At 35.6% G+C, this 12,305-nt stretch overlaps 1 protein-coding gene across 1 annotated transcript in view; it reads left to right on the forward strand.

Annotated features, from left to right (window-relative positions):
- The window catches only part of LOC134793943 (neuropeptide FF receptor 1-like), a 77,519-nt gene that overhangs the window by 46,846 nt on the left and 18,368 nt on the right, over positions 1–12,305 (forward strand). The gene's annotated exons all lie outside the window — the stretch shown is intronic.

Genomic DNA, 12,305 nt, shown 5'->3' on the forward strand with positions numbered 1-12,305 from the left:
GAAACTGCTACCAGAAAAGTAGGTTAGGTTAGGTTAGAACTGTGACCCCTCAGAGAAAGAAACTGCTTCCAGAAAAGTATTAGGTTAGGTTAGAACTGTTACCCCCCAGAAAAATAAAAGGTTAGGTTTATTGCGTGGTATTTGTTTTGTATATTATATTATTTCAACGTTATACCTTTTTATTTATTTATTTAAGCATTATTGCACAGTAAAAATTGTACAAAAGGTACATTAAAGGTAATTGTACTTTTAATACTTATCATAAACGATATTAATTATTATATGTAAAGTTCATTATACATTAAAAAATTATAGAATTCATTGTTATACGTACTTATTGCACGTTATGCCATTCAAAATTATACTAATTTAATTTATATATTCTGAGCAATATATTATAGGTTTGTATACGTTCTATTACTTACCCCGTCACGAGCAATAAAAATGTTTAAAATAAATAATTACAATACAACATCGATTAAACACTTGGTGATTTTCCACTTTATTGTTACGCCAATTATTCTACTCAATCTAAAAAAAAAGAAAATCCAGAGGATTTTATTTTTACAATTTTTTAAACAATTATAACGAATTTTAGCCCACGCGCATTAATTCTACAGTATTTTTTTTAATGCACCATAAAGCCTGTACTAAATGTTATCACAGCGTCAAAGTATCTCCTATTAATACACTGAGCGTTTGACACAATTGTAAAAATGGTTATCCTTAAATTATTTAAATGATCGGCGCGGGGCGGGAGGGGAGGAGAGGCAATGGCGATAACTCAATACATGCGAACTGCGACCGCAGAGTAACGCGTCGACTGAGGATGTAGGTAACTTAGGCCCACTTGCACCATCCCACTAATCCGGGGCTAAGTGATTAAACCTAATAACCTGATGTCAAATTGTACTGGTAACCATGGTAACTCCAGGTTTAACCGGTTATCCCCGGGTTAGTAGAATGGTGCAAGTGGGCCTTAGGAGTTAGCAAACGCTAGTTATATACAGGATGGAGATAAATATGGGCTCCGTTTATTTAGTAGAATTAGTCTTACAGTTAACCTGTACCTACTCGATACTACCGGCGCATTATGGATGGCTTTATCCATCTTTATTCACGTGATAAAATATCTGTCACTTTTTTACACCGTGGGATAGAAAGTGACGGACACCGTTTTATCACGCTGTCACGTAGACAAGAACGACCATCTTTGACGATCTGGTTTCGACCGTAATGCAAGCTGGATAAACCTTTTTGTAAATATTGACTTAGAATCCAAGACCTTAAACAAAACGGTTGTCATGATAGTCGTTGCCTGGGTTATCGGATGCGGATTTCAAAATTTGTTTCCGAAATTGTCGGACATGCAGATTTCATAAATAATGTCCGTTTTGGAATCCAAGATGGTGGTCTTGCACTTTTTCGTAAAAGTCGTTATGATATTCATTCCGTACTTTTTAGTATTTGATGTTATAGCGGTAACAGAAATACATAATTTGTGAAAATGTCAACTGTCTAGCTATCACGGTTCATGAGATACAGCCTGGTGACAGACAGACGGACAGATGGACAGACGGACAGTCGAGTCTTAGTAATAGGGTCCCCGTTTTTACCCTTTGAGTAAGGAACCCTAAAAAAATGTTCGTTTTGGAACCAAGATGGCGGCCACGCACTTTTTTGTAAAAGTCGTCATGGTTACTCATTTCCGAATTTTTTGGGGGTGCAACTTTCAAAAATAATGTCCGTTTTGGAATCCAAGATGGTGGTCATGCACTTTTTCATATAAGTCGTGTTGATACTCTTTACAAATACATATTTACGGGATGCAGCTTTTAAAAACAATGTCCGTTTTGGAATCCAAGATGCCGGATACGCACTTTTTCGTAAAAATCATCATGATCAGACACAAAAGTTCTAGTGGCAAAAACGAGTGTTTGATATAATAAAACATCGATAATTCTCTTATTGATAAGTCAGTCATACATTAATAAATAAAATATGTAACTTCTACTTGCTGTAAATTACCGAGAAATTTCAAGAATATAAATCAATTACAAATACATACATTTAGTGCTTAAAAATAATAACTGTTATATTCAGTGCTAAAACATACGAATACTTCCAATATATCAAAGAAGATAGAGTCAGACCAAATGAACTTTGCAGCGCAATAATTTGACAGCGAATTAAAAAACTATATATGGCAATGTTTTTTAGCAGTCAGTAAACGTCATTCTCTATGGTATGTGTGTGTCAAAATCGTTTAAATATTTGTTATGTTTTGAGATGAACGGGAAAAACATGGTGAAACCTTACAAAACCAGCGTGCGGGAGCTATTTTTCCGCATGATGAATAATTTTACACTAGTAAAAAATCAGCACGAGGAGATTCAAGCTCAAAAACGACAATGTTTACAAAATTTGGAGTTGATGACGGGTGAGTGGAATGAAACATCTTAATACTTGCACCATATGTAGATAATATAATATTGGTTTAGACTAAGGTTTCACAGCAAATTGAACACACCTAATAGGTATAGGCATACTTACCTTATGAACTTCCTCTAACATTTCGAGAAACTCATTGGTACGAGCTGGGTTTCGAGCTCGAACCCACAACCTCCATGCTTATGCTTACGGCATGTGTACCTACTAGTTAAGCTTAAATTTATTTTGAATACATGTTTATTGTTTTTATGGTTTATTTCGTTTTTCCGAAAACCGAAGTATGAAAATTGTGGGCAATTTATCTGTCAATATAATTACGCCTTAATGGGAGTAAATGAGAAAGATACCCATAATTTGCGATCTTCAGTATTTGCGGTACGCCCTTCTGTACCTATTTACCGCTAGACCGTCGCTGATATTACAAAAGCTCAATAAGTTTGATGAATCCAAATGTCACATTCTCCCAATATTATTTATCAACATTAGTATATGTATAGTATACATATTAATAGTGACATATATTGTTGGAATTAAATTTATTTAACCATAATGCACAGCTTAAAGCCCCATTCACTTTTTTTCAAAAATTCAAAAATTTAGGCCCCATTTACACGAGAGCTTTTTCAACGCGCGTTAATAAAGTGCTTGAAGTCCACACGCTAAATTCGATTTAACGACTAACGCTTAAAGTGGAAAATCCAACAACGCTTGATAAAAAGCGCCACCGCCATCGTGTGAATAAATACACATGTATCCATTTATGTAATTCAAACGCTTTTTTAACGCGCGTTGAAAAAGCTCTCGTGTAAATGGGGTCTAAATTTTTCATAAACGGTAAATATGGTAGAAATTTCACAAGTATCAAGACTATTTTAATCCATTCTCTGTGGTGTTGTCACATACTGATTTCTAAAAGCTACTTTTTATTTAGCCCTGCAGACTTTCTTTGGTCTGACTCTATTGAATGTTGTTGTGAAATTCAGTACAAATATCTATAATGTACTAAGTTAACGTAACATCCATAACAGACATTTTGATATTAGGTTTTGTCAATCACTTTATTTTGCCACCGCATTGAATAACCGCATTTTGTATTCTAAAAAAAACATAATTTTTCTGCATACCCGAAGAGTTCGAAAACGAATTCCGTGACGAGTTCTACGAAATAGTTCATGTCCACTTGACTATCTTGGATTTCAAAATGGACGCTGTTTTTGAAAGTTCCACCCCCAAAAAATTCGGAAATGAGTGCCATGACGACTTTTACAAAAAAAGTGCATGGCCACCAATGTCTCTCTCCTTTCAAAAATGACATTGTTTTTAAAATCTGCATCTTCCAAAAATTTGGAAACAAGTATCATCACATCATCACGACTTGTATGAAAAAGTGCATGACCGCCATCTTAGATTCCAAAACGGATATTTATTTTGAAATCTGCGTGCCCAACAATTTCGGAAATGAGGATCATGACGACTTTTACGAAAAAGTGCGTATCCGCCATCCTGGATTTTACATAGGACTCTATTTTTGAAAGTTTCGGAGTACCATGACGACTTTTGTGCATGGCCGCCATCTTGGTTCATAAATGAACATTGTTTTTAAAATCTGCATCCCCATAAAATTTGGAATTGAGTATCATCACGACTTGTAAGAAAAAGTGCATGACCGCCATCTTGGATTCCAAAACGGACATTATTTTTGAAATCTGCATCCCCAACCATTTTGGAAACGAGTAGGTATCATGACGACTTTTATGAAAAAGTGCGTATCCACCATCTTTGATTCCAAAACGGACATTATTTTTGAAAGTTGCACCCGCAAAAATTCGGAAATGAGGCTGCCATGACGACTTTTACGAAAATTGCATGACCGCCATCTTGGTTCCAAAACGAACATTGTTTTTAAAGTCTGCATCCCGAAAAAATTTGAAAACGAGTATTATCACGACTTGAATGAAAAAGTGCAGATTCGCCGTCTTAGTTCCAAAATGAACATTGTTTTTAAAATCTGCATCCTCAAAAAATTTGGAAACAAGTATCATCACGACTTGTATGAAAAAGTGCAAGACCACCATCGTAGATTCCTTAACGGACATTATTTTTGAAATCTGTTTCCCCAACAATTTCGGAAATGAGATTAATGACTTTTACGAATAAGTGCATACGGCAGGTACAAAATTTGCAATAGATTGCGTGGCAGTGGATTGCGATTTCCAATATGGCAGATATAGGATTCCAAAATGGACATCAATTTTGAAATCTGCACCCTCAAAATTATCGTAAACGACATTTATTTACAGAAAAATCCATAGGCCGATATATCGCAAATGTTTGTAGTATACTGGGTGTTTCGTGTAACAGGAGCAATATTTAAATTAAACTGTAGGCTTTACTCCTCAAACTGATTGAAAAATAACTTATCTTTTGGTTTTTATTACACTTTAAAGTTTATTCTAGTTCTAAGACGCGATCTATTGCAAATTTTGTTATGTTTAAGGCATGACAAGCAATGTCAAACACTCTGATGACAGCGTATATTGAATATATTATTTAATATGTATGAAAAAAGAAAAAATCTAAAGATTTAATAATTTTTAAAAGTTGTTAGTCAAAAGTTATATCGTTTGAAGAGTACAATATATGGTTTAATTATTTGCTCGTGTCGTGTTACAGGAAACACCCGGTACATTAAAATAAACGCATATTAATCGGCCGGTCAAAAATGTCAAGATCATACGGACGGTATCCTAGCAACGAAAATATACCACTCCCTTTTATTCACACACTCACAGCATCGTAACGCGTCGGAACGTGTGCCGCGTCACGCACAAACCCCGGGTTATATAGACTACCACATATAGACCTCGCATTGTTTACTTACATAACATATACTCTTTCATGTGACATGCCATGTTGAGGAAGAAAGAGACGCATTTAGCACAGCCTTACAAAAACCTCGAAGTGAATTGTCGAAGTTAAATATGTATATTATGTTAGGTTCCGACATCGCGTCCATAGTTAATTTTAGTAGTATGTTTTATCTTTATATCAAAAAGTAAGTAAATGTGAACGCGCCTTATTAGTGGGAGACCTTTTTAAAAACTTAAGCGCGATGCGCGGGAAATGTGACAGATGTCAGAACTGGAAAGGCTATTAAAAAAAAACAGAAGACAATGAAGTAGACGATGCTGTGATAATTTAATGAGTTTTGTGATTAAACTTATGTCGGCATTAGCTGTAGACTAGATGGATGGATATTGTGTAAAGCGGAATTGAAAATGTAAAACCAATAAAACAAGGAAAACTAAAGGGAGTATTTCATTGGAACCCGAGCTTTCCCAATAGTTCAGCCAGTGGGATCGTAAGGCTACTCTCATGTAAATCGCCTAAATCACGTCCACATCCCGGAAAACAGCAGGTAAACAGTCTTTATTTTGGAATACTTTGCAATGGAGTGAAACGATTCAACATGATAATGATTCTCAGATATTGTGAACGGATATCGAAATATAATGGAAAGAAAAGTGATTATAAGATAAACAGGATAAACTACTGATTGCTTTGAGTGCTTTTATCAATATAACAGATTGAGGTACAGGCTACCAGTGTGTTTAGTCTATTAATTACAAGAAATGTTTTTTTTTACCTACTTACTGCACTTTCTTACATTCCAATCATGCATTATAACTTGTACTTACCTGTCATTGGGACTGCGGAAAGATTTGTTCTTAAGTAAAATTGTATGTATGTTATTTGATTCATTTTGTAGAATTAATAAGTTTCATGCATAACATTTCCTAAAAAGATGAAGATTCACATTAATACATGGGATAAAAAGTATTGTTGTCTAACTTGATCAGTTACAGTAAAAGCAGTTTGGCTTCACATTTTAACCAAAGGTAAACATATCACAAGGTGCTTTGGAGTTGGTTACTTAATTATTATTTTTTTCCATATGCATGTTTTTTACAAAATTATCCTCCCATATTTTGGTAAAATAGAAAATGATCCTACTTCATGATTGACATTATGTTTTTATTGTTTAGTAAAACATTCATTGAGTCGAGTACAAGTTACCCACCCACGTTACAAGTTATTCAAGGCACCTAGTTGAATAAATTTCATATTTATTTTGATATTCTTATACGGTTCAGGCATCAGTTGAGATTCTGCTGTTCCATAAAAGGATACTTAATATAATTATTATGATAACATTTATAGTGTGTACCATGTATGTGTGTGTGTGTGTGTGTGTGTGTGTGTGTTGCAGATTATTTTTGTAATAGTACAGTATTAGTACAAATATATTGTGCTATCACTTTTAACATTGCCAGATTAAAATCAGTCATCTGGTGTTAGATTGAGTCTTAAGTCTCTATATTTATTTAAAATTCGATATTGCTGCATTGGCAAGATGTCATTACATAATGAATTAAAGTATAGCCAAGGAAAAGGGTATGTAATTGAAAAAAAAATAGACATAAGTGACAGCCTCTGACTGAAGAAGTGATCTTTGTATGTGGGTGTTTGTGTGAACGCTAGTGACTATTATATTTGATTCTTTGTTTTTATCTGTTAAAAGTATTAGTCTTTTGTTTGAGATGTGTAAATGAGTGATATCATGATATGTAACAGGAATATAAATAAATAAATAAATGTACAAAGAGCAAGAGAATAGAAAGTGCAAAATAAATAAAGAATAAAAACTAATATTTGATTGGAAGTTTCAGGATGGATGACGGAACTGACCAAGGAGGAGGTCAGTACGTCAAGCATGCAATACTGACGGAACTGACCAAGGAGGAGGTCAGTACGTCAAGGATGCAATACTGACGGAACTGACCAAGGAGGAGGGTCAGTACGTCAAGGAGTGGATATTGATGGATATTCAATCCGGAGTGCATTGGGTTCAAGGATGGAGAACCCGGCACTGATGGATATGGATAAGGATGGACTTAGTCGAGGGGAAGGGCTAAGACATCAGGGAGGCCAAGGACTAGGCCAGTATAAACATTCAATCCGGAGTGCATTGGGTTCAAGGATGGAGAACCCGGCACTAATGGATTTGGATGGACTTAGTTGAGGGGAAGGGCTAAGACATCAGGGAGGCCAAGGACTAGGCCATGAATCTAATTTTCAGGTAATGCGGAGTGCAATGGATCAAAGGAGCACTAATGGAAATGGATGAGAACTCAAGGAGGAGTCAGTCGCTACAGTGCTAACAGAGCAACACCAGTAACGAGGCTGAGGCACTATTCAACATCTGCATCGGGATCTAATGGACGATCATCACTACATAAGGAACAAGTAAACAATAAGATACTAGTGCAGTATTAAATTCGTGTATAAGTACTCTTGATAAGGTCAGGGTTTCGGATAAATACAAGTATCAATGTGATTTCAGAGTTTGATCCGATAACAAAGGTGCAAACCGTGTTAGCTTGGTTAACGAAAGTGAAATGTGCCGAAATATATGGTTGGAACGATAAATAAGGCAACAATCCACTATGCGTTACCCAAACTAAGAGGGTTAACTAATACTTGGTACCAGGGGTACCTACTGTTTTATGTAATTTGTAATTTGTTTTATGTAGTTTGTTAAGAATAATGTGTATTATTAAAAATAAGGAAGATGTAGGTAGACTACACTAGGTATTTATGGAATTGAGGATCAGAGATTGGTCACGATAGTTGGCAACAGATTTTTGTTTGGAAATAAAAATACTACTAACATATGAATGGCATTCAAACAGGCAGTAGGTAAAGACAAAAACGTTCAGTTTGCGAAGCGACTATTAACAGTGGCGACCCAAAATAAAAAGATAACTTATGAACGCCAATATTCATTTACTTAACACATAACTAATCGATCTGGAAAATGGGTGCAGCCTCATTAGAGTTAGTACAATAAAAGTTCTAGGAACCCAAATTCATTCTTTTGATAATTTGCATTTCTAGAGGGGAGTAAAAAAAAGAGTTTGACGCTTATAGGCATCTCTATTGTACTTAAACGCTGAAGTTCAAGGAATACAGGAAACAATTGGAATAACAATTATAGATGATTACGGTTCAGCCAACTTTATTAAACGACCTTGTTAGTGCACGACGACAGCATCACACATCGGTTGCAACTATAGGCCCGTATTTTGTCACAACTATTAACCTTTTGGACGCCAAAGACGGATTAATCGGTCCAGACCACAGAGCAACATAGACCTACGTACATATGCATAACGTTCAATTTCAGTTTTGACACTTCGGTGACGTGGCGTTCGAGTGATAGCTTTTGTGTTTGACACGGCGTCGAAAAGGTTAAGCGAGTAGTAAGTAAATCGTAATAATTTCAGTGAAAACTACTGAATGGAGTTATATGTGGAGTATACCTATGGATGGAGTGATTCTTGAGGAAGATTAAGCCGTATAATTAGTTAAGGTTCTGTGTAAATTGGTTGAAATATGACGATATTTGCTAATGAAGTCAGAGAAAAAGAGTGCTGGCTAAAAGCTTCAATCGAAAATATTACCGAATCCGTTTGACATATAACAACACAATGTATGATGCGATTGTCGCTCTTTCTTTCGCGATGGTATATGTCTATCTTTTAAGGATAACTTACTATACCCATTCTTATTGAATACGTTATTTAGATTAAGCATTTCAGACAGATTACAATGGTCCCTTACACCATACAATTTAAATGAATATCTCAGGAGTAATCGTAAATTAAAGTCCCATTTCGAGACACTTGTATGAAATGATAGATACTAATTTCGTTAGTGTCTATTTTTACCATTTTATGCACTGCGATCGCTTTACTTACCCCCACCATGCACTTCACATGGTGCCAATACAAAACAGCTTACATCTTGTAGTCTAGAAGGACACTAATCAAAACGGTAATGTATTGTAGCTTGTGGCTGATAACAGCTACTACGAATTTAAAGTAAATTCAATGTAGGTATACGTGAATGGCTCGCTGCGGGCGAAGGAGACAATCGATATTATCTTGTACTAGTTGTACCTGGTATGATTGAAATTAGAAAGGGACTTGGCGCTCTCTTAGTTTGTAACTACCAAAAAGGGAACCTTAGTAATGAGATCCTTTTCCAGAAGTTCACTCCTTTCATCAAAACAGATAACGACCTTGGACACTTTATTAGGAATTAATTGTAACCAGGAATTGATTGACGAGCAGTGCTCAATATTGGAACAGGTACTCGTACAACATAAGAATGACTTTTCTATTTGGCTTCAAGACCTCTAGGATTCAATGGTGCCGAGATGGTAATTAATATAGAAGACTTCTAACCAGTTGCATACAGGCCTATACCAGACAGTGGTATTGTTAGAGCATTCTTGTCTTAAGCTGGCCCAAGTGGCCGTATTGTATTAGACCACAAAATTAACATTACCCCGAGTTGATGTTACCTTTGATGGACCTCGAAAAGAACTATTCACGAGATACTCCGAGAAGCTCAGGTAATATATGTAGTAGTTTATATATCGACATATAGATATTTTTAGTTCATGTGGATGATACTGACCGAAGGTATTCAGAGATTGCGGAGGTGTTGCAACTTAAAGAAAGGGTCTCATACTAAACTGAGTAACTGTTATTTCTGTTTCACCAAATAGTCTTCCGCAATCTGGGTTTTGGGGTAAGTATACTCAGGAAATCCGGCTTGTTAGTAGGAATACAGATGTAGTCTGAGTTTCCCAAACCGACTAACCCAAGCCTGGGACAACCGTTCGAGTCATAAGAGCACATTAGCTGCTTCGGTGTTCCAGTTCGTCTCTCATCACCGATAAAGGTTGGGTTTGACAAGTAATAAGTATTTTCGAGAGTTTACATCATTTGGTATGAAGCTCATTGTTAACGCGGTAGCAACCCCGAGAGCCTTGAGAGAGGTTGAGAGATTCAACAAGACCATTTTGGACTTTGGACGCGTTGGCTACGTCGATAAAGCTTGGGACGCACATATCACCGATGTACTGGTGCGTATACACGACTGCACAAAAGAGCCACTTGGAACTGTTAATAGGGTTTGATATCACTGAAAGAAGGTATATTGGGCTCTTATTAATAACACATCCAAAATCGCCAAGTTTACAAAAGTTAGGATAGGCGCTGGTGATAAAATTAAAAGAGCAGCAATCGAAAGACGTTCTTAATTTCAATAAACATGGGAAATCATTAAGGCAACATAAAGAGGGTGATTTAGTACGGGTAGTGAGACAGGGTCCACACGATGGAGAATATCAATAAAACCCTGGTAACTACTGTACTACGTTCTTCCTAACGATAGGTTTCTGACCCGAAGTAACGATAAGGAAGTATGAGGCTAATATATATTTATTGGCAAAATACAATCCTGTATGGTGTTTTCTCGAGATTTATAATCGAATGCATCCAATCATATACTGAAAACGAGTAAGCATGTTTGCACATGAAGGCAGGTTATTAACAAAAATATTTGGATTGTACCTAATATCGACTAATAATACATATATGTTTGTAAGATTTCATAAACTGTATGTCTTAGGTACATGTTAATTTCTGTTATACTATGTATATAATCGTCGTTATGATTATAGTCTCAAATAGACATCGATTTTGGTTAATGGTAATTTATATTTTTGTGTTCATTAGTTGCAACTTATAAATTGTATGTTGATGTTATATTGTCATAAGACGTAAAATTTAATTTTTATAGTTTCTTAAATTTGTTATCGTTGACAGAGAGAATAATACTATCTTTGTCTTACACTAGTACTAGCACCCAAAAGACAAGAGTATAGTTTTCCTGGTTCTTACTGACTGACAAATTGGTTTGACCAACTATAGTATTATAGTAGTTTTCTTTTGTGATAGCAACCTAAGCGAAGGGACTCGCTTAAAGAGGATGGCCGATGTGCTTATTGTAACAACCTGTTGTATAATTGGGTAGGTACTCGTATATCGTCTGAAACAGATGTCATTTTTGTTGTTTATTGAATTTTTGTTTCATTTGTTTTAACTTACAAATTGTATGTTGATGTCGTGTTGTCATTAGAAGCACAGTTCAATGATTAGACTTATGTTGAATTTGTTATCGTTGATTTCTAAAAATAGTATTTTGCGTTGTGATAGCAATCTAAGCGAAGGGACTCGCTTAAAGAGGATGGCCGAAGCTGTTAGGTTCCGACATCGCGTCCATAGTTAATTTTAGTAGTATGTTTTATCTTTATATCAAAAAGTAAGTAAATGTGAACGCGCCTTATTAGTGGGAGACCTTTTTAAAAACTTAAGCGCGATGCGCGGGAAATGTGACAGATGTCAGAACTGGAAAGGCTATTAAAAAAAAACAGAAGACAATGAAGTAGACGATGCTGTGATAATTTAATGAGTTTTGTGATTAAACTTATGTCGGCATTAGCTGTAGACTAGATGGATGGATATTGTGTAAAGCGGAATTGAAAATGTAAAACCAATAAAACAAGGAAAACTAAAGGGAGTATTTCATTGGAACCCGAGCTTTCCCAATAATTATGTATTACCCTGCCAACCGCAATACACTGTTGTGCCCTACATCAACCTATGTTTGCCCCATAATTTAGATTATTATTGATTTTTTCATTACTTAAATACTACAACCGAATTATGCAACTGCGTAGTCAGGCGATATAGTTTAAGGAGTGCCAATATATAGTATATATAAAACCTGAGAGTCGCTTCATATGCTCTATCTAACAGGTACGTTCTTTTTACCAAATAAGTTATTGGTATTTCTGCTGGGATATTTTTTTTGATATTTTATATATTGTTGCAATACGTTACATGAATATGTCCGGTGCAGACGAAAGTTTGAACGGA

This window comes from Cydia splendana, chromosome 9 (assembly GCF_910591565.1).
Source record: "Cydia splendana chromosome 9, ilCydSple1.2, whole genome shotgun sequence".
Taxonomy (NCBI): Eukaryota; Metazoa; Arthropoda; class Insecta; order Lepidoptera; family Tortricidae; genus Cydia; species Cydia splendana.